Source organism: Leucoraja erinacea, chromosome 21 (genome assembly GCF_028641065.1).
Source record: "Leucoraja erinacea ecotype New England chromosome 21, Leri_hhj_1, whole genome shotgun sequence".
Taxonomy (NCBI): Eukaryota; Metazoa; Chordata; class Chondrichthyes; order Rajiformes; family Rajidae; genus Leucoraja; species Leucoraja erinaceus.
Window position 1 is genome coordinate 19,700,660 of NC_073397.1, and position 21,610 is coordinate 19,722,269.

A 21,610-nucleotide genomic window follows, 5' to 3' on the forward strand; every position below is an offset into this window, starting at 1 on the left:
GACTCTCCCTTGCCATTGCACTGACTCGTTACATCATGACTGGCTGCGTGCACACCCTGACTGCAGGCCGGGCTTGCCCGCCGCAGAACCGGGAACCCACCTGGAGACAGAAGCCATCGAGCCCGGCCCCCTGTTCGACCCCCTAGGGCGAGAGTACCGGAGAGGAGGCAGGATGGAGTCAGCGACGGCGGGTGCTAGAACAATGAGCTGGGTGAGAGGTACAGGGGTCTTACCTTCTATGCCCTCAAGGTCGGCTGTGCGAGGCGCCCCTGGGACACAAAGGTGGTTCTGCAAGGAGAGGGATGACAGTTCGTTGGATGATCCGGATGGAGGCGACGGCCGCAACAGGCCTTTACGGCCAGCTTTAGTTTTGAAAATGGTGCCAAAACCTGACAACTGTAGCATAAGGACTGAGTGGGATGTTTCTATACATTATGTACTTATTCTGAGATTGTGCTTATGTATGGTAATAATTTTACTGAACTGAATGCAAAAAAAAAAACATTTGGGGCGGCACGTTGGTGTAACATTAGAGTTACTGTCTTACAGCGGTAGAGACCCGAGTTCGATCCTGACTACCGGTGTTGTCTACAAAGTTTGTACATTCCCACTGTGGCCGCGTAGGTTTTCTCCGGGAGCTCCAGTTTCCTCCCACCCGCCAAAGACATACAGGTTTGTACATTAATTGGCTTTGGTAAAAAATATTAAATTGTTCCTAATGTGTAGAACAGTGCTAATGTACAGGGATCGCTCGTCAGTGCAAACTCAGTGGGCCGAAGGGCCTGTATCGCTAAACTAAACTAAAACAAAAAGAATGTTGCACTACCTTGGTATATGTGATAATAAAGAACCATCGTTTGATCTTTCATAACCTTTCACCATGTTATGGGAAACACACAACTACCACATTCAAGCAATGGTCAAGAAAGCAACATAAGAAAGCAACATACATTCGGCATGTCTCCAGTGGTGACTCTAACCAACTTCTGCAGATCGATTTGGAACAGCTAAAGCAGCAAGAAATTGCAGAGTTGTGGATGTAGCCCTGTCCATCACACTAACCAACATCTTCTCCTTTGATTCCATTTACCATTTACGCTGTTTTGGGAAAGTTGCCAACATAATCAAGGTCCACTCGAATCCCTGAAGTAGGGTTCCGACCTGAAATACCGTCTATACATGTTCTGCAGAGATGCTGGCTGACTCGCTAAGTTACTCCAGCATTTTGTGTTTATCTTTGGTATAAACTAGTATCTGCAGTTCCTTGTCTTTAGCACTCACATCTCAGTCATTCTCTCTTCTCCCCTCTCGTCTTGTTGGGCAGAAGGTAGCAAAGCTTGGAAGCATATTCCACTAGATTCAGGAACACCTTCTTCCCCATTATTATCGAACTTCTGAACGCTCCTTCCATAATCTAAAGGTATAGTTCTGATCTCCCAACTTACCTCATTGCAGACCATATACTTTCTCTGTAGCTGTAAGGCTGTAACCCTGCAACACTATATTTTCAACTCTGGTATTTTTCTCTTTGTATGACCTGGATGGTTTGATTGTACTTATGTATGGTATGATTTGACTGGATGACATGCATGCAAAGCTTTTCATTGTATCACAATACACGTGACAATAATAAACAAATATCAATACCAGTACTAATTCTGCCTCTATGGATGCACCATGGTGGGCTAACAAATGTTTTATATAGCCGCAATACCATGTCACAGCTCTTATGAGTCATAGAGTCATGTGCTCATCGAGTCATACATCTCGTATATTCAATGTCTCAGCCTTTGAGGGCAAGCACACCAAATGCCTTTTTCTCCACCCCATTGCCATTGTCGGTGAGCTATGAATTTACATCCTACGGTCCTTCGGAACATCACTGCGCCACAGGTCCCTCACATGGCTTTTGTATGTCCTAATAGGACACGATATCCCAAAGTGCATTACCCCCCCCCCCCCCCCCCCCCACATCCCCTACTTGTCTGGATGAAATTCCCCCATCACTGTTTTGTCAGATTTTCCTCGTCCCTTTCTATCCTTAGACGATCCATTAATCTTTTTAATCCGACTAGTCACATTCTCATCCAAGTCATTTTAATTTCCAGAAAATATTTCCATACGACTCTTAAAGCTCATTTCCCCAAACCCTGCCATCCAGAGAGAATAATTTGACATGAAGTGCTGGAGTAACTCAGCGGGTCAGGCAGCTCTCTGGAGAACATGGACAGGCAACGTTCGGGTCAACAGCCTTCTTCAGACTGATTGTGATGGGGGGAGGGGGAGAAGAAAGCTGGAAAAGGGTAGAGGCAAGAATATGTGTGGCAGGCAATAGGTTGCCTGACACAAGTGAGTGGGTCTTTGATAGGCAGATAGTTGGGACAAAGGCCAGTGATAAGAACAGAAGGCGTGAGACAAATTTGAATTGTGGTTTGTGAAGCCAGAGGGAGGAAAGTAGGAAGAGGAGGGGGTGGGGTGGAGGAAACAAATAGGTGGGAGTCTAGATGGGGCATTGAGGAGGGAAGGGAAGGGGGGGGGGGGGGGGGGGGGTTAGTTCGAGGTTATCTAAAATTGGAGAGTTCAATGTTCTTAGCATTGGGTTGTAACCTACCCAAGCAGAATATGAGGTGCTGTTCCTCCAGTTTGCGTGTGGTCTCACTCTGACAATGGAGGAGGCCCAGGACAGAATGGTCAGTGTGGGAATAGGAAGAGAAAAAATGGTTAGCAACCAAGGGATCCAATAGGCCTTGGCGGACCGAGAGCAAGTGTTCGGCGAAATGATCGCTGAGTATGCTTGGTCTCGTCGATGTACAGGAGGCCACATTGGGAACACCAGCTGCTGTAGGTGAAGTTAGAGGAGGTGCACGTGAAAGTCTGTCGAGAGGAGCAATTTATTCAGCTAGTACCTGACCCTGGACAAGGAGAACACGAGTGGAAAAGTAAATATTTCTCTAGCTCCACTACTTTTTAGCTAAGATTGCACGTCACTGTATCAATATAGATCTGAATTGGTGCCCCACCCGAACCGCAAGAGGATATCTGGGGGCGATTGAGGTATGGAATAAAGGTAACTGATAATATCAGGGCTGAATCTGATTACACACCGAGAAGTGGGTAGCACAGTGGCGCAGCTGGTAGACCTGCTGCCTTATAGCGCCAGAGACATGGGCTTGATTCTAACTACAGGTGCTGTGTACAGAGTTTGTATCTTCTCCCTGTGACCGTGTGGGTTTTCCGGGTGCTCTGGTTTCCTCCAACACTCCAAAGGTGTACAGGTTTGTAGGTTAATTAGCTTTGGTCAAAACTGTCCCTAGTGTGTAGGATAGTGCTGGTGTGTAGGATAGTGCCATCACTGGTCGGCATGGACTCAGTTGGCCAAAGGGTCTGTTTCTGCGCTGTACCTCTACGGTAAAGTCTAAGGGTGAAGTGAAGATACACATCGCTACATAGCTTGTGACCTTCCTGTTTTTACCAGGAACAGACTGACAAGATGGCTCCACTCCCCAATCACTGCTCCTCTGGCACTGATCCCAATTACTCCACCTACGGAACACCCTCCCAATCAGATGCTGGCTTACAAATATGAGACACAAAAGAGACAAAGCACTGAAGCAACTCAGCAGGTCTGGCAGCATCACTGGAGAATACTGCGGCAGAGGGCGGCATAGTGTAGAGTTGCTGCCTTATGCCCCTGTCCCACTTAGGAAACCTGAACGGAAACCTCTGGAGACTTTGCGCCCCACCCAAGGTTTCCGTGCGGTTCCTGGAGGTTGCAGGAGGTTGCAGGTAGTGGAAGCAGATAGGGAGACTGACAAAAACCTCCGGGAAACGCAAGGAAACCTTGGGTGGGGCTCAAAGTCTCCAGAGGTTTCCTAAGTGGGACAGGGGCATTACTGCGCCAGAGACCCAGGCTTGATCCTGACTGCAGATGCTGTCTGTACGGAGTTTGTATGTTCTCTGTCCGCATGGGTTTTCTCCGGGTGCTCCAGTTTCTTCCCGCACTTCAAAGACGTGCAGGTCGTACGTTAATTGGCTTCTATACATTGTTAATTGTCCATAGTGTGTACAATAGTTCTAATGTACGGGTTTCTGGTCGCTGGTTGGCATGGACTCTGTGGGCTGAAGGGCCTTATACCATGCTGTATCTCTAAACTATAAAGTTTAAAACATGGATAGGTGACGTTTCAGGTTGGGAACCTTCTTCAGACTGATTGGTGGGGGTGAAGAAAACTGTAAGAGAGGAGGGGCAGGACAATGCCGGTTGATACAGATGAGGGGGGATGTTGTTAGGCAGTTGGCAATTGGCCATGACAATGTGGAAGGTGCGAGACAGAAGGAGTGAAGAGTTACAAATTGTGAATCTAGAGGAAAGGATGTAAGTGGGAGGGGGAAAATAGGCGCCAATCCAGGTGAGGCACAGGAGAGAGGTGGGAGGGAAAGAGAGTCCTTTTAGGTCTAGGTTTAATACTGTCACGTTAACCGATCTGGAGTGATACGCTTTGTTTTGCATATCATCTGATAATACAGTTCGTCAAACTCAAGTACAATAGGTAGAGCAGAGGAGACGGTACAGAGTGTTGTAACGCATCATCACTCCCCAATCACTCCACCTCCAGGGACCAACCAACCAGGTTGGCACAGCGGTACAGTTCCTCCCTTCCAGCACCAGAGACGGGTTCGATCCTGACTATGTGTGCTGTCTACATGGTGTTTACGTTCTCCCTGTGACTGTGTGGGTTTTCTCCGGGTGCTCCGGTTTCCTCCCACACTACAAAGATGTGCAGGTTTGTAGTACTAGGTGATTGATGATTGGTGTGGACTCATCAGCACATTGGCTAATAAAGAACCTGATCCAAACACGAATAACGTTTTCAGCAGCGGACCTAACCGTGCTGGGTCCAACACGCATTCAATGCCATTGACCTTACTGAAAGCCAGATCAGATCATTGCCGCTGACAGTGACCAAGCACTTTTGTTAAGGGCCTGTCCCACTAGCATGCGACCTGCATGCAGCAAGCGTGACCAAACCAGAAGTGGGTGCCGCGCGGAGGTCGAGTGATCCCCGTACAGGGCTGGTCCCACCAGCATGCGCCTGCATGCGGCGAGCGCGACCAAACCGGAAGCGGGGGCCGCGCGGAGGTCAAGTGATTGACGTGAAGTTCGAGCGAAGTCCGCGCGTGACGTATGATGTCAAGGTGCTTCGTACGGCGTCAAGACGCTGGGCACGCCCGTCTAGGTGGTGCGTACGGCGTCGAGGCGGCTGCGGCCTGGCAGGCCGTTGCCGTGCGGAATTTTTGAACACGGTCAGTTTTTCTGAGCCCCGCGCGATGTCGGGACCTGCGCGATATCGGGACCTGCTCCGCACAACTCCATACGGTTCCGGCGATGGAAGTGGGACAGGCCCCGCGAGGCCGTACGGCTCAAGCGACCATGTTAGGTCGCGCTTGCCGCATGGAGTCGCATGCTGGTGGGACAGGCCCTTTAGTGAGTCAGAAAATGCACAAAAATCACTCTATCTAATAACCCCAGACTTCCATCCTGAACCATCCTCTCACCAATTAGAGAGTGGTCCTGACCTACCAGCTAGCTCATTGGGGACCTGCGGGCTATCTGTAATCAGACTTTAGTGGCCTTCATCTTGCACTAGACGCGATTCCCTTTATCATGTATCTATGCACTGTGGTCAGCTTGATTGTAATCATCTATAGTCTTTCAGCTGACTGAAATGCACGCGGCAATAAAGCTTTTCACTGTACCTCCAGTACATGTGACAGTAAACAAAACTAACCTAAACAAGGCTGTTACGAAAGGACAATACCTAAATGTGACGAGAGGGGAAAATATTATTTCTGACATTCGTAGGAGTGAACATAAGCATGCAAGTTGGACTTTAAATTTAATATAATGGGAGCTGGTCTGTATGTGGGAATGTCCACGTCAGGTGTTCCTAACCCAAGCATGGCCTGTATTGTTATAAAATATATATAAATAATCTTGTTATAGACAACTGCATGAACTTTGAATTCTCCACTTTTCCCCCCCATTCTCTTCTCTACACCCGACCTGGATGCGCACCCATTGCTGTCACTATTCTGCCCCCCACCTATCACTTGCCAGGCCCTCCACCCCTCTTCCAGCTTTCTCTCCCAACTACAATCAGTCAGAAGAAGGGTCTCAAACCAAAACATCACCTATCCATGTCCTTTAGAGATGCTGCCTGACCTGCTGAGTTACTCCAACTCTTTTTGGTTAAGCAGCAACTGTAGCTCCTAGTGTCTATGTAAGTCAGACAGTTGAATGTAATATTATGTTGGGCGCTTGTCAGCATGAGCGGGTGTCCGTAATTTAGGTTTTCATAACTTGGATACGGTCAGTATTGTTCTGAACCATCAGATGTCCCAGCTTCATATTAACATGTATTTATAAGGAAGAAAGAAACAAAATGCTGTAGCAACTCAGTGGGTCAAGCCGCATTTCTGGAGAAAAAGGATTGGTGATGTTTCGGGTCGGAACCCTTCTTCATTCAAAAGTACAGTTCCGCCCCAAAACGTTACCCATCCTTTTTCTCTACAGATGCTGCCTGACAAACGGAGTTACTCCAGCACTTTGTGTCTATCTTCTGTATAAACCAGCATCTGCAGTTCCTCCCTACACATGTATCTATGTGGGTCCGGTATAATTCTGTGACACCCTCCCCAACCCCAGTGCCGTGCCAAGGAGTTGTTCACAGCTCATGGTTGCGTCATATCCATGAGGAAGGGAAACCTGTTTTCCTTCTGCAGTCTGGGCCATTGTCTCACTCCCACGTGATGGATCTTTTTTGTCACCCTGAGGAGACAGCCAGTGTACTTGTGCAGCCAGACCAGCTGTTTACTCATCAATTTCTAGGTTGCTGAATCAGCATTTTCTAATAATAAGGAAGTGCAGATACTGGTTTATACCAAAGAAAAACACAAATTGCCAGAGTAACTCAGCGGGTCAGGGAGCATCTCTGGAGAATGTGGATAGGCAAGGTTTACGATCAGAACCCTTAAAGTCTGAGGAAGGGTTCTGCCCTGAAATGTCACCTATCCATGTCCTTCAGGGATGTTGCCTGACATGTTGAGTTACTCTGGCACTTTAAGTCTATCTCAGCACTTACATTGTGACAGAGGAATAAACGCCAGCGTGGGTGGCACAATGGCGCAACGGTAGAGACCAGTGTTCGATCCTGACTACAGGTGTTGGATGTACGGAGTTTGTGTGTTCTCCCGGTGACCGCATGGGTTTTATCCGGGTGCGCTGATTTCCTCCCGCACATCAATGACATGTAGCTTTGTGTAAATTGGCTCCTGTAAATTGTCCCTCGTGTGTAGACCCTAGTGTAGAGGTGACTCAGTGAGCCAAAAGGCCTGTTTCCACACTGCATCTCTAAACTAAGATTGGTAATGCCTTTACAGAATTATAGAACACAGAAACAGTTCCTTCAGCCCATCCACAGATGAACAGTAGAGAACATATTGGCTGGTCCAGATGGGAGCAAATGACCAAAAGTGGTAGATACTGCCCGCCCCATCATTGGCACTGTCCTTCCCCACCATCAATGGGATCTACAGGAGGTGCCGCCTCAAAAAGGTAGCCAGCATCATCAAAGAACTACACCACCCAGGGCACGCTCTCATCGCATTCCTGCCATTGGGAAGAAGGTACAGGAGTATGAAAACCGTGACAACCATATTCAATAACAGCTTCCCAACAACCATCAGGCTCTTGGGAGCCGACCCAACACTACCCAACACCAACTAAACTAGGGATTATCTTTGGTTGAACTAAGATCTTCGGACTATTTTGCACTATTTTTGGGGGTTTCTTAGTTGAATTAATTGTTTTTGTTTATTATATGTTATCTATGGGTGCTGTGTTTCCAGGCCTGTTACTCTGCTGCGAGTAAGAATTTAATTGTTCTAATGCGATACATATGACAATTAAACGCTTGACTTCTAAACTTGATAATGCTGACCAAGGTGCCCCATCTCAGCTTGACCCATTTGCCCGCATTTGGCCCATATCGTTCAAAACATTTCCTATTCAGGTACCAGTCCAAATGTCTTACTTCCTCTGCCAGTTTGTTCCGTATACCACTCGGCACTGTGAAGAAATTGCCCCTCAGGTCCACGTTAAGTCCAGATAGGGGGAGCAGGAGTTGAACAAGACCACCATTTCTCAGCACTGTGTAGAGTTTACCTTGAGGCAGTTCCAGCTGCCTCTCCCTTTCCCCATTGACAGCCTGGTCCATGTTTTGGATCGAGAAACTCTGGGCAGGAATGCCAAGTCTTGTGAGCTGGGATGAGCCATGTCCCATAGTCATGTCATACAGCATGGAAACAGGCCCAACTTGCCCACGCCGACTAACATGCCCCATCTACACTTGTCCCACCTGCCTGCGTTTGGCCCATATCCCTAAACCTATCCTGTCCAATGTATCTGTCTAATTATTTCTTAAACGTTGCGATTAAGAAATCTACCTGGCTCAACTAGCTCCTCTAGGAGCTCATTCCATACATCCACCACCCTTTGTGTAAAAAAAGGTACGCCTCAGGTTCCTATTTCACCTTTCCTCCCTCACCATAAACCTATGTCCTCTGGTTCTCAGTTACCCCTCGGGTTCCTATTTAATCTTTCACCTCCTTCACCGTAAACCTATATTGCCTGCTTCTCAATTCTATTTCTCTGGGCAAAAGACACTGTGCATATTATTTGATCCGATCTATTTCTTCCTCTCATGGTTTTGTACACCTCTATAAGATTAGAGCCCACAATTCCCTCATGTCCCTTTGGTAAGGCAGTCTTGCTCTTAAAGGCCATGTCCCACTTTCCCGAGTTACTCACGAACTCTCCCGAGTTTTCCCCTTGATTCGAACTCGGACAATTACGGTAATAGCCATTCGTACGTACTCGGGGCTATTTTTTTTACTCGTGGACATTTTTCAACGTTGAAAAAACGTCCCGACTTACCTGATGCCCCGAGTTCACTATGAAACATCTACGGACTCCTACGCCCTCCTACAGACTCGCTACGGACTTTCCCCGACATTCCCCGAGTTCGAATCAAGGGGAAAACTCAGGAGAGTTTGTGAGTAACTCGGGAAAGTGGGACAGGGCTTTAAGTCTTTAGACTTATGTTCTAGGGATTGTACATTGCCCAAGATGATGTGTGGGAGGGAGTGGTGCCAATTTGTCCCACACTGAGACGCTTTTACTCTTTCCTCTATATATCCAGTTACTTTGAAAGCTCCAGTTACATGAATCCATGTCCACCTTTTCAGAAAAACAGGTTGTAGAACACAATACTGGCAGCATTAAAGATATCTCCCCATCACCCCAGTCTGTCAACTATCTTCACACTGGCTTACAAAAAAAGACACCAAGTGTAGTATTGTACTGTTCGATACTGTATTGTTCTACGTAGAAACAAAGAACTGTAAATGCTGGTTAATACACAAAAATACACAAAGTGTAACTCAGAGGGTTAGGCAGCTTCTCTGGAATATATGGATAGGTGACGATTCGGGTCGGGACCGTTCTTCAGACCTATCCATGTCCTCTATAGATGCTGCCTTACCCGCTGAGGTACTCCAGCACTCGGTGTCTCATTTTGCAAACCAGCATCTACAGTTCCTTGTGTCCACACCTTCACTCTGGCAGCAGAGGTCCTGCCGTCGCAAAGCGTTTACAAAGAGCGCGTGGTGGTCAGATGCACAAACGTTACGTTACCTCCAGTCTAGACACTTTGCAGCTTAGTTTCCTGCATCTTCTGTATTCTGCACCCTCTGCACGTGTAGTTCTCACTGAATCAGACGGAGTGTTGAAGCACAACTAGTCTCTCCCACACTGTGAGGCACTTGCTTGTTTCACACTGGCAAAGTGCGACACTGCTTGCCGGCCGTGTGCCACTAGAACGAGAGAGTCTTCAGCTCTTTGTCAAGGTCTGTTACGTCCAGAGAAGACCGGGACTCGCAGCGAGCTAACACAAGAAGCTTGATGTGACCACATCCGCCTCTATTTGTGGAGTCCCGTTGTTATGTGAACAGGAAGCAGAGCACAGCTGCACTGAGGAATCTGCTCGAGTCCACAAACCCACAAGGTGAACTGATAGTAACTCGTTCAAAGACCATCATGCCACGCATACAAGCCCGACCTAGCATGCATTCAATGGGAGCTCTCTCCTCTCAGACAGCCCTGGGTTCAAGTCCCACTCCAGAGACTTGGGCACAGAACCCAGGCCAGAAGGACAGCGAAGCAGGTAAAACCACTGCCTCACAGCGCCAGAGACCAAACCTCGGGTGCTATCTGTGTGGAGTTTGCACATTCTCCTTGTGACTGCGTGGGTTTCCTCCGGGTGCTCCAGTTTCCTTCCACATCCCAAGGACGTGCGGGTTCTTAGGTTAATTGGCCTCTGTAAATTGTCCCCAGTGCTTAAGGATTGGTAAAAAAATGTGTGATAACTTTGGCCTAGTGTGAACGGGTGATTGATGGTTGGCGTGGACTCGGTGGGCCGAAGGGCGTGTTTCCATGCTGTATCTTTCAATCTATCAATTCTGTCAAGTCTGGATCACGCATTGATCCCATGAGTCCTGTGTAGTGGGTAGAAAAGATCTCATAAACATTGTTGGGAAAGAGCAGCTAACCCTCCAATGTCCTGGGCTCAGCAGCTCAACCAGCGTTATAGCACAGAAACCGGCCCTTCGGCCAACTGAGTCTGCGCCGAACAGCAGTCATCCATGCACTAACACTATCCTACATACTAGAGCCAATTTACAATTTTACCAAGCCAATTAGCCTACAAACTTACACACTCCAGTGGGAGGAAACCAGTGCAACCGGAGCAAGCCCACCTGGCCATGGGGAGAACATACAAACTCCGTACAGACAGCACCCGTAGTCAGGATTGAACCTGGGTGTCTGGTGCTATAAGGCAGCAACTCTACTGCTGCGCCACCATGCTACCCTAGTACTTGGCCATTATCTCACTAGAGTTCATGGGGGCTTGCTGTGTACAATTTGACGGCTCCATTTCATTGTCTAGATAGAGTATAAAGGCAGGGATGTAATGCTGAGGCTTTATAAGGCACTGTTCAGACCGCATTTGGAGTATTGTGAGCAGTTTTGCGCCCCATATCTGTGGATGGAGGTACTGGCTTTGGCGAGGGTGCAGAGGAGGTTTATGAGAATGATCCCAGGAATGTTTGGGTTAACGTGTGATGAGCATGGGGCTAACGTGTGACTGCACTGGGCCTGTACTGGGACTCAGAATAAAAGAACGTACCTTTAGAAAGGAGATGAGGATGAATTTCTTTAGTCAGAAGGATGTTGAATCTGCGGAATTCATTGCCACAGACGGCTGTGGAGGCCAAGTCAATGTATAATCTTAAAGGAGAGATTGAAAGATTTTTGAAGAGTATGGGTGCCAAGGGTTTTGGGGAGAAGACAAGAAAATAAGGTTGAGAGGGAAAGATAGATCAGCCATGATTGAATGGAGGAGTCGATTTGATGGCCTGAATGGCCTAATTCTGCTCCTATGACTTATGAAGGTTTGAAATGCTTCGGTGCAGCCCTGTGTACACCCTGACAGCGTGCAATTCAACATTTGAAAGCCTTAGAACACCCTCCTCACTCTGATAAACATACCCCAGCAAAATGTGTCACTTTAGTGGGGGCCAAAATTGAAAAAAAAAACCTTTCCCCACCCACCCACTGTAAGCAGCAATGACGATAGCAGGGAGGGATCATTTCCTGGCCGTTGTGAGTCAGTGGAAGCGTTGGGGGAAAGGAGCGACAGCGTGTGACACAATACCTATGGCTCGACCAGACTTTTGGCCTTGCAACAATGGGCAAAGTTATTAACGACTTTACTAAAAACAGAAGCAGCAATTTCATCTCAGCTGAGGTTAGGTGCAGGTGGGGAAGTATGAAAGGGTTCGCTAATTCTTGTGGTTTCACGCTGCTTGTATCTGTGGGCTCAGGACACCAATTATAGAAAGCACCTGATCAACTACACAACTACACTCTCACCCCCAACCCCATCTGCACTCTCCTGTCATTGACACAAGGAGCTGAAGACGACATTGCTTTGAGTCATGGAGCTGTATAGCATGGAAACAGGCTCTTCAGCCCAAAAAGTTCCACCTAAGATCCCTCTGAAATCTCACTCCTCTCATCTTAAACCTATGCCCTCTAGTTTTAGAATCCTCTACTCTAGAAAAAGACTGTGAGCGTTCACGTTATCTGTGCCTCTCATGATCTTGTACACCTCAATAATGTTACCCCTCAGCCTCCTACGCTCCAAAGAATAAAGTTCCAGTCTATCCAACATCTCCCTGTAACTCAAGCCCACAAGTCCAGGTAACATCCTGGTGAATCTCTTCAACATGCTTTCCAGCTAATCACTGTTAGTGTACGGGGTGATCACTAGTTGGTGCGGACTCCGTGGGCCAAAGGGCCTGTTTATGTACTATATCTCTGGTCTGGTCAAACATAAAATGATTTAAATAACAATAGAATGATTTTGCACTCACATTACACACATCTTAGTGTTAGAAGCGTTCAGTGTCAAAGTGTCATAGTGTTATTCAGCACGGAAACAGGTCCTTTGGCACAACTTTGGCAACTCTTATCTCCAAACTAGTTGGCCAGAGGATCGAATCCCACTCCAGACATGTCAAAATCTACACTGACTGAAGGAGAGCTATTGAAATAGCGCTTTAGGGAGTGAAAATTAAGTTATAGAGTCATGCAACAGGCCCTTTGGCCCACATACTAGTTACAGAGAGTCATAGTCACATAGCATACAGACAAACTCTACGACCCAACGTGTCCATGCCGACCACGATGCCCCATCTCCGCTGATCCCATTTGCCCATGTTTGGCCCATATCCCTCTTAACATTTCCTATCCATGTAACTGTCCAAATGTCATAGCTATTGGCATTTAGATAGTCACAAGGATATGCAGGGAATGGCAGGATATGAATCATGTGCAGACAGATGGGATTAGTTTAACTTGGCATCTTGTTCGGCGTAGACATTGTGGGCCGAAAGGACTGTTCCTGTGCTATACCTTTCTATGTTCTAAGGGCATTGACGTGTGGTCACTATTGTGATACAGGGAATGTAACAGGCAGTTTGGACCAGAAACTCACACAAACTATCAGACTATTATCTAAATGGTGGCCGACTAGGAAAAGGAGAGATGCAGTGAGACCTGGGTGTCATGGTACACCAGTCATTGAAAGTAGGCATGCAGGTGCAGCAGGTAGTGAAGAAAGCGAATGGTATGTTAGTTTTCATAGCAAAAGGATTTGAGTATAGGAGCAGGGAGGTTCTACTGCAGTTGTACAGGGTCTTGGTGAGACCACACCTGGAGTATTGCGTACAGTTTTGGTCTCCAAATCTGAGGAAGGACATTATTGCCATAGAGGGAGTGCAGAGAAGGTTCACCAGACTGATTCCTGAGATGTCAGGACTGTCTTATGAAGAAAGACTGAATAGACTTGGTTTATACTCTCTAGAATTTAGGAGATTGAGAGGGGATCTTATAGAAACTTACAAAATTCTTAAGGGGTTGGACAGGCTAGATGCAGGAAGATTGCTCCCGATGTTGGGGAAGTCCAGGACAAGGGGTCACAGCTTAAGGATAAGGGGGAAATCCTTTAAAACCGAGATGAGAAGAACTTTTTTCACACAGAGAGTGGTGAATCTCTGGAACTCTCTGCCACAGAGGGTAGTCGAGGCCAGTTCATTGGCTATATTTAAGAGGGAGTTAGATGTGGCCATCGTGGCTAAGGGGATCAGGGGGTATGGAGAGAAGGCAGATACGGGATACTGAGTTGGATGATCAGCCATGATCATATTGAATGGCGGTGCAGGCTCGAAGGGCCGAATGGCCTACTCCTGCACCTAATTTCTATGTTTCTATGTTTCTAAACAGCAGAGTGATAGGCAGGAAGCATGGAACGGTTCCTGTTCCCCAAGAGAAGGGAGAACTGGAGCCAGAACTCTTGGGACTCCAATGAGGAAACCAGAGATTAGATGGGTTTCTGCTGCCCATTCGATGAGATGACCTGGAAAACACACAAATGCCACTACTTCCTGACGAGACGGAAAGCATACTGTTGGATTGCATGACAGCTTGGTTTGGGAACAGCTCTGCCCAAGACTGGTCAAATGGAATCAGCATAGATGGGGCATCTTGGTCGTGAATACTGTTTATTGCAAGATAAAGTCCAGTAAAGTCTGATTAAAGATAGTCTGAGGGTTTCCAATGTGGTAGATAGTAGCTCAGGACTGCTCTCTAGTTGTTGGTAGGATGGTAGTAAGGGCGTCAAAGGTTTCGTGGAGAAGGCAGGAGGATGAAACATAGAAACATAGAACATAGATGCAGGAGTAGGCCATTCGGCCCTTCGAGCCTGCACCGCCATTCAATATGATCATGGCTGATCATCCAACTCAGTATCCTGTACCTGCCTTCTCTCCATACCCCCGATCCCTTTAGCCACAAGGGCCACATCTAACTCCCTCTTAAATATAGCCAGTGAACTGGCCTCAACTACCTTCTGCGGCAGAGAATTCCAGAGATTCACCACTCTTTGTGTGAAAAAATGAGCTTGAGAGGGAAAAATAGATTAGCCATCGACTGGCGGAGCAGACTCGATGGGCCAAATTGCTTTTTTCTCCTCCGATGTCTTATGATGATTTGGAGAACATGAAAGATGCTATGAAAGTGCGAGTCTACAGGCATTAAAGAAAAAGAGGAAGAGAGAAAATCAGAGAACTGGAGACCAACAAGCATGACATCACTTGTGTTAGTGTCACTAAGGAAGTGACAATAGGCCATCTGGAGAATAATATGACCAGAACAGGTCAACGTGGATTATGCAAGATAAATCATGATTGACAAATCTGTAAGTGATTTTGTGGTCAAGAGTGTGTAATTGTCATCTGCACCAGGAATGGAAACAATTACATTCTTCCAAGCAGTCACAATGTAGAGACAAGGAACTGCAGATGCTGGTTTACCAAGGAAGACACAAAGTGCTGGAGTAACTCCGTGGGTCAGGCAGCATTTCTGGAGAACATGGATAGGGACCCTTCTTCAGAAATTCTTACTAGCTGCAGCTTAACAGATTCAGGTTGGTGTGAACATGGGAGTAGATGAGGGAGACCCAGTGGATGTGATGTACTTGCACCTTCAGGAAGCCCTTAGATTAAGCTATTAATAGTTTAATCCGATAAACCTTCTGTCCAGAAAGAGATAATCATTTCTTTTCTAACAAAGACACGTGTGAGTATTAAAGAAAATTAGGTGCAATCCACGGATGTGGAGTGAAGGTCAGTTAAGGGCTAAAAAAGAAGGGGGTGGGGATGATGGATGACAGTGAGATGTTGGGCCCCACAGGGATCAATATTCTGCTCCAATGTCTGATGTCAATATCAGATCAGTAGAGCGCTCAGTGGCGCAGTGGTAGAGTTGCTGCCTTGCAGAGCCAGAGACCCGGGGTTCAATCATGACTACAGGTGCTGCCTGTACGGAGTTTGTATGTTTTCCCTATGACCGCGTGGGATTTCTCCGGGTGCTCCAGCTTCCTCCCACATCTCAAGGGCATACAGGTTTGTAGCTTTAAATATTCAAAGTCCGTGGCGATACAAAGCCTGGCATCAATGTGAGGTAAGAGGAGGGTGCAGAGACTTCAAGGGGATATGGTATGCAAGTTATAAACAAGTTACTTTAAGTTATAAACAAGTTACTTATTTCTACTTTTGCACCTTTGTATTCTTAATAAATACATTTATACCCTTGTATTGAACATAAACTAAAATGGTGTGTGTAACAGTATAAAATAGTGTGTGTAACCTTGGCTTTAGCTTAAACATAGCTGGGAGACTTCAAGGGGATATAGACGGTACATTGAATGGGTGAGGATGTGGCAGATGGATTAATGTGGACAGACGTGATATCACGTAACTTGGAAAGAAAATTGGACAAGCCAAGTATTTTATGCAGGAAGGAACTGCAGATGCTGGTTTAAACCAAAATGTTTTCTGAACGGCAGAGACTGAAACTGATGCGCTACAATGCTAAGTAAATTGTCTATTAAATTTTATATCTTCCCCTTGGCTTTACCTTTTGTACTGCTGTCATTAACCACTCTGTGTGTAAAAAAAAACTGCCTCACAAATATCCTTTAAACTTTCCCCCTTTCACTTTAAAGCTACAGTGCCCTCCATAATGTTTGGGACAAAGACCCATCATTTATTTATTTACCTCTGTACTCCACAATTTGAGATTTGTAATAGAAAAAAAAAATCACATGTGGTTAAAGTGTACCTTGTCAGATTTTAATAAAGGCTATTTTCATACATTTTGGTTTCACCATGTGGAAATTACAGCAGTGTTTATACATAGTCCCCCCATTTCAGGGCACCATAATGTTTGGAACACAGCAATGTCATGTAAATGAAAGTTAGTCATGATGAATATTTTGTTGCATATCCTTTGCATGCAATGACTGCTTGAAGTCTGCGATTCATGGACATCACCAGTTGCCGGATGTCTTCTCTGGTGATGCTCTGCCAGGCCTGTATTGCAGCCATCTTTAGCTTATGCTTGTTTTGAGGGCTAGTCCCCTTCCGTTTTCTCCAGCATATAAAAGGCATGCTCAATTGGGTTCAGATCAGGTGACTGACTTGGCCACTCAAGGAATTACCATTAGCTTTGAAAAACTCATTTGTTTCTTTAGCAGTATGTTCTGGGTCATTGGCTTGCTGTAGAATGAACTGCCGGCCAATGAGTTTTAAGGCATTTGCTTGAACTGGAGCAGATAGGATATGTCTATACACTTCAGAATTCATTATGCTACTACCATCAGCAGTTGTATCATCAATGAAGATAAGTGAGCCAGTACCTTCAGCAGCCATTCATGCCCAGGCCATAACATCCCCACCACTGTGTTTCACAGATGAAGTGGTATGCTTTGGATCTTGGGCAGTTCCTTCTCTCCTCCATACTTTGCTCTTGCCATCACTCTGTTATGAGTTAATCTTCGTCTCATCTGACCACCAGATCTTTTTTCCAGAACTGTGGTTGCTCTTTTAAGTACTTCTTGGCAAACTGTAACCTGGACATCCTATTTTTGCGGTTAATCAGTGGTTTGCATCTTGCAGTGTAGCCTCTGTATTTCTATTCTTGAAGTCTTCTGTGGACAGTGGTCATTGACAAATCCACACCTGACTGCTAAAGAGTGTTTCCGATCTGTCGGACAGGTGTTTGGGGATTTTTTTTTAATTATAGAGCAAATTTTCTGTCATCAGCTGTGGAGTTCTTCCTTGGCCTGCCAGTCCCTTTGCGATTAGTAAGTTCATCAGTGCTCACTTTCTTCTTAATGATGCTCCAAACAGTTGATTTTGGTAAGCCTAAGGTATGGCTGATGTCTCTAACAGTTGTATTCTTGTTTCTCAGTCACATAATGGCTTCTTTGACTTTCATAGGCACAACTTTGATCCTCGTATTGATAAACAGCAATAAAAGTTTCCAAAGGTGATGGAAAGACTGGGTGCTGAGAGCTCGCTTATACCTGCATTGAGGAGGCATTTGAACACTCCTGAGCAATTACAAACACCCGTGAAGCCATGTGTCCCAAACATTATGGTGCCCTGAAATGGGAGGACAATGATATAATTTCTACATGGTGAAACCAAAATGTGTAAAAATACCCTTTAATAAAATCTGACAATGTGCACTTCAATCGCATGTATTTTTTTTCTATTACAGATCTCAAAATGGTGGAGTACAGTGGCAAATAAATAAATTATGGATCTTTGTCCCAAACATTATGGAGGGCACTGTATGTCCTCTAGTATTTGACATTTGAAGCAAAAATTGAATCCTGAAGGTTTATAAGGTGCTGGTCAGGCTACAGTTGGAATATTATGCACATTTTTGAGTCCCATATCTGTGGAATGATATGCTGGTGTTGGAGATGGTCCAGAGGAGGTTTACGAGAATGAGAATGATTCTAGGGTTGATTGGGTTAACATACATGGAGCGTTTGAAGGTTCTGGGCTTGTACTCGCTGGAGTTTAGAAGGATGAGGGGGATATTTACCGAATAGTGAATGCCCTGTATAAAATGGACGTGGAAAGGTTGTTTCTAGTAGTGGGTGAATCTAGGCTCAGAGGGCACTGACTCAGAATAAAAGGACATAACTTTAGAATGGAGATGAGGAGGAATTTATTTAGTCAGAGGGTGGTGAATCTATGGAATTCATTGCCACAGACGGCTGTGGAGGGCACGTCAATGGATATTTTTAAGGCAGAGATTGACAGATTTTTGTTTAAAAATGGCTGTCAGGGGTTATGAGGCAAAGGCAGGAGAATAGAGTTGAGAGGGAAAGTTAGATCAGCCATGATTGAATGGCAGACTTAAATTTTTGACTCCTATGTTTTAGGATTTTTTTTCCACCCCTGAATAAAAAGATTGTCTACCCTATCTATGCCTCTCATAATTGTGTATAGTTATATCAGGTCTCCCCTCAATCTTCAATGCTCCAGATAAATCAATCCAAGTTTGTCCAACCTCTCTTTATAGCTAATGGCCTCTAATCCAGGCATCATCCTGTTAAATCCCTTCTGCACCCTCAGCCTCTGACATTCCAGAGAAAATAATCCGTTTTGTCCAACCTCTGTTGTAATCTGCACACTTCAATCCAGGTGACCATCAACACTGACTGCACCTTAGACCACAAGACATAGGAGTAGAATTGGGCCATTCAGCCCATCGAGTCCATTCCTCCATTCAATCATCATTGATCTATTTTTCCCCTCACGGATAAACAGATTGACTTTAAAACCCCTTACACGTTTACACACCCAGACTGATTCATGCACTTTCACACTCACTCTCACAATACTTCCACACTGATTTCTGTGTCACGCTGATTTTTATATTTATTCACTCATTTGCTCGAACGACTGGACTACAAACTCCCCTCATTTTCTGCTTCTTGCACATTTTAATAAACATTTTGCATACTTGACTTTGGCTTGCGGATCTACAATAAAATTCTCACACCCAGAACCTCTTACTGGTTGTGATTCAGTCTCACATTAATCCACACTCACCTGAAACGTTCACACTCATTTGTACACACACTATCTGATGAAAGGGGGAAATGCTGGAAAAACTCAGCTGGTCAGACAGCATGGGGGGGGGGGGGGGGGGGGGGGGGGGGATTTAATGCTTGACATTCAGAGTTCTGCAGGTTTTGATCTGCATCTCTCTCCACAGGTGCTGCCTGACCCACTGACTGTTTCCAACATTTTTCTGGATTCAATTTTAGATTTCCAACACTTGCAGCTAAATACAGAATCGCTTCTGGTCACACTACACAAGGAGTGTCTTGCACGGCTATTTCCTTACACGTCAGCACCACACACGTTTGCCCCTCAATGCATAGATTTCCTCTCACACTCACTGTCTAATTTACACCCGGCGCAGAAGCCCACACCGCTTGCACACTCGAGCATTGCTCAGTCGCCGTTTGCTTTTGTCTGGTGTTCCAGCCGGGAAGCACTCACCGAGGAGCGCTGGGCTCCGGAGCCACCGCTGGATGCCCGCAGCCCGAGTCTGACCCGGTCCCGGTCCCGGAGCCGGTGCTACAGTAGCGGCCGATCCCCAACGGCAGGGGCTCAGCGGCGAAGGAAGAGGAAGTCTGCGGCGGTCTGCAATTCTGCGCTGGGACTGCGGGGGCAGCGGGATCACACTCACTGCAGCACTGGCACACTCACACTCACACTCACGCCAACATACTCACTGCGGCACTGGCACACTCATTCTAACACACTCCCTTCGGCGCTGACACACTCACTCTGACACAGTCACTGCGACACGGACACACTCACACGCTAACACATTCGCTGCGGCACTGGCACACTCACTGGCACACACTCACAGTGGCTGTGGCACACCCACACTGCCACTCACCACGGCACTAACACACTCGCACACAAACACACACGCAGGCATACTCACTGAGGCACAGATACATGGCCGCACTGGCAGACTGACTCACACTCACCATGGCACTGGCACACTCACACTGACACACTCAACGGCATACACATGCATACATTGACACTGCAGCGCTGACACACTCATACACTCACTAGTACAGACACACTCATGCTGACATGATCACTGCACACTTGATGACTCACACTCACATTCTCACACACTCACAGGGACACACACACGGTGGCACTCACTGACACACACGGACACTCACTGCGGCACTGGCACACTCACTGAAAGGTGGTTCACACTTTGTGACACTAGTACACGCAATGACACACTGCAACATGGTCACATTCACTGACACACACTGTAACACAAGCACACTAATTGATACACACTGACACATGGACACAATGACGCAGGTGCACACACAATCAACGCAACACTGACACTCACCAATATACACAGTCACACACACTCTGTGGCACAGACATACATACACCACGTAGTGACACACCAACTCACTATGACAGTGACACTGGGATCACACACAGTTCACTCATAGTGCGGCTCAGGCACACTGACACATACTCAATGACATGCACTTGCACACTGACACATGCACACACGTTGACATATTCACTTTGACACAAACACACTGCAACATAGGGCAGGCATACCCTGACACACAGACATGGGGCTCACATTGTAACACGGGCACCCACACTGACATGTAAACACTGACATGGCCACACAGCGACACACACATGCACACGCAGTGACACTGGAGTATATGTTCACTGACACACTGCTGACACTGGCACACTCACTGACACTCTTATACACACATACCCAATCAAACAGTGACACTCACATATTCACACACTGGGCACACTAACTGACACACGCAGATACTGTGACACACAAGCTGACAACCTCACACACACTGCAGACACACCATATGACACTGGCACACGCATGCTATCATCATCACACACTGACACACTTACATGTACACACTGACATTCTGGGGGCATACCTACCGGTAGCAAAACTATTAAATTCAGGGCGCAGTAGGAGTCACAGCTACTTGGACATTGACACTGGAAGGGCTTGGCCTCAAAGGGATCTAAAATTCAGGACAAGAATGGTAAAAGCCAAGGTCTTGTTCCATAAGCACTTTCCACATTATCCTGGAATCGATCTGAATTACCCCAATTACCAATCATATTCATATCTGCTTATATAGAAACATAGAGCCAGTCTGAAGATGGTCTCGACTCAATATAACGAGAGAGTGGTCCTGAAATATCTACCTCATTGGAGACATTTAGACTATCTTTAATCGGACTTTACTGGACTTTATCTTACACTAAACGTTATTCCCTTTATTATAAATCTGTACACTGTGGGTGGCTCGATTGTAATCATGTATAGTCTTTCCGCTGACCTGGTTAGCACGCAAAAAAAAGCTTTTCACTGTACCTTGGTATACATGACAATAGTAGGTTAACCTATGATGAGCGTTTGTCGGCCCTGGGTCTGTACTTGCTGGAGTTTAGA

At 46.3% G+C, this 21,610-nt stretch overlaps 1 protein-coding gene across 4 annotated transcripts in view; it reads right to left on the minus strand.

The window, feature by feature from the left end:
• LOC129707357 (neurocalcin-delta-like) overlaps nucleotides 1–19,871 on the minus strand; it is a 29,040-nt gene extending 9,169 nt beyond the window's left edge. The window contains exons 1-2 of one of the 4 annotated variants that reach the window (XM_055652334.1): nucleotides 19,612–19,870; nucleotides 234–288 (exon numbers count right to left, since the gene is read on the minus strand). The gene's annotated coding sequence lies outside the window, so the exon portion shown is untranslated. Of the gene's footprint in view, nucleotides 1–233; nucleotides 289–9,754; nucleotides 10,284–19,611 lie in introns of those variants that run through there. The other 3 variants (XM_055652336.1, XM_055652335.1, XM_055652337.1) reach the window with 3 other exon arrangements.
• Nucleotides 19,872–21,610: the final 1,739 nt, after the last annotated feature.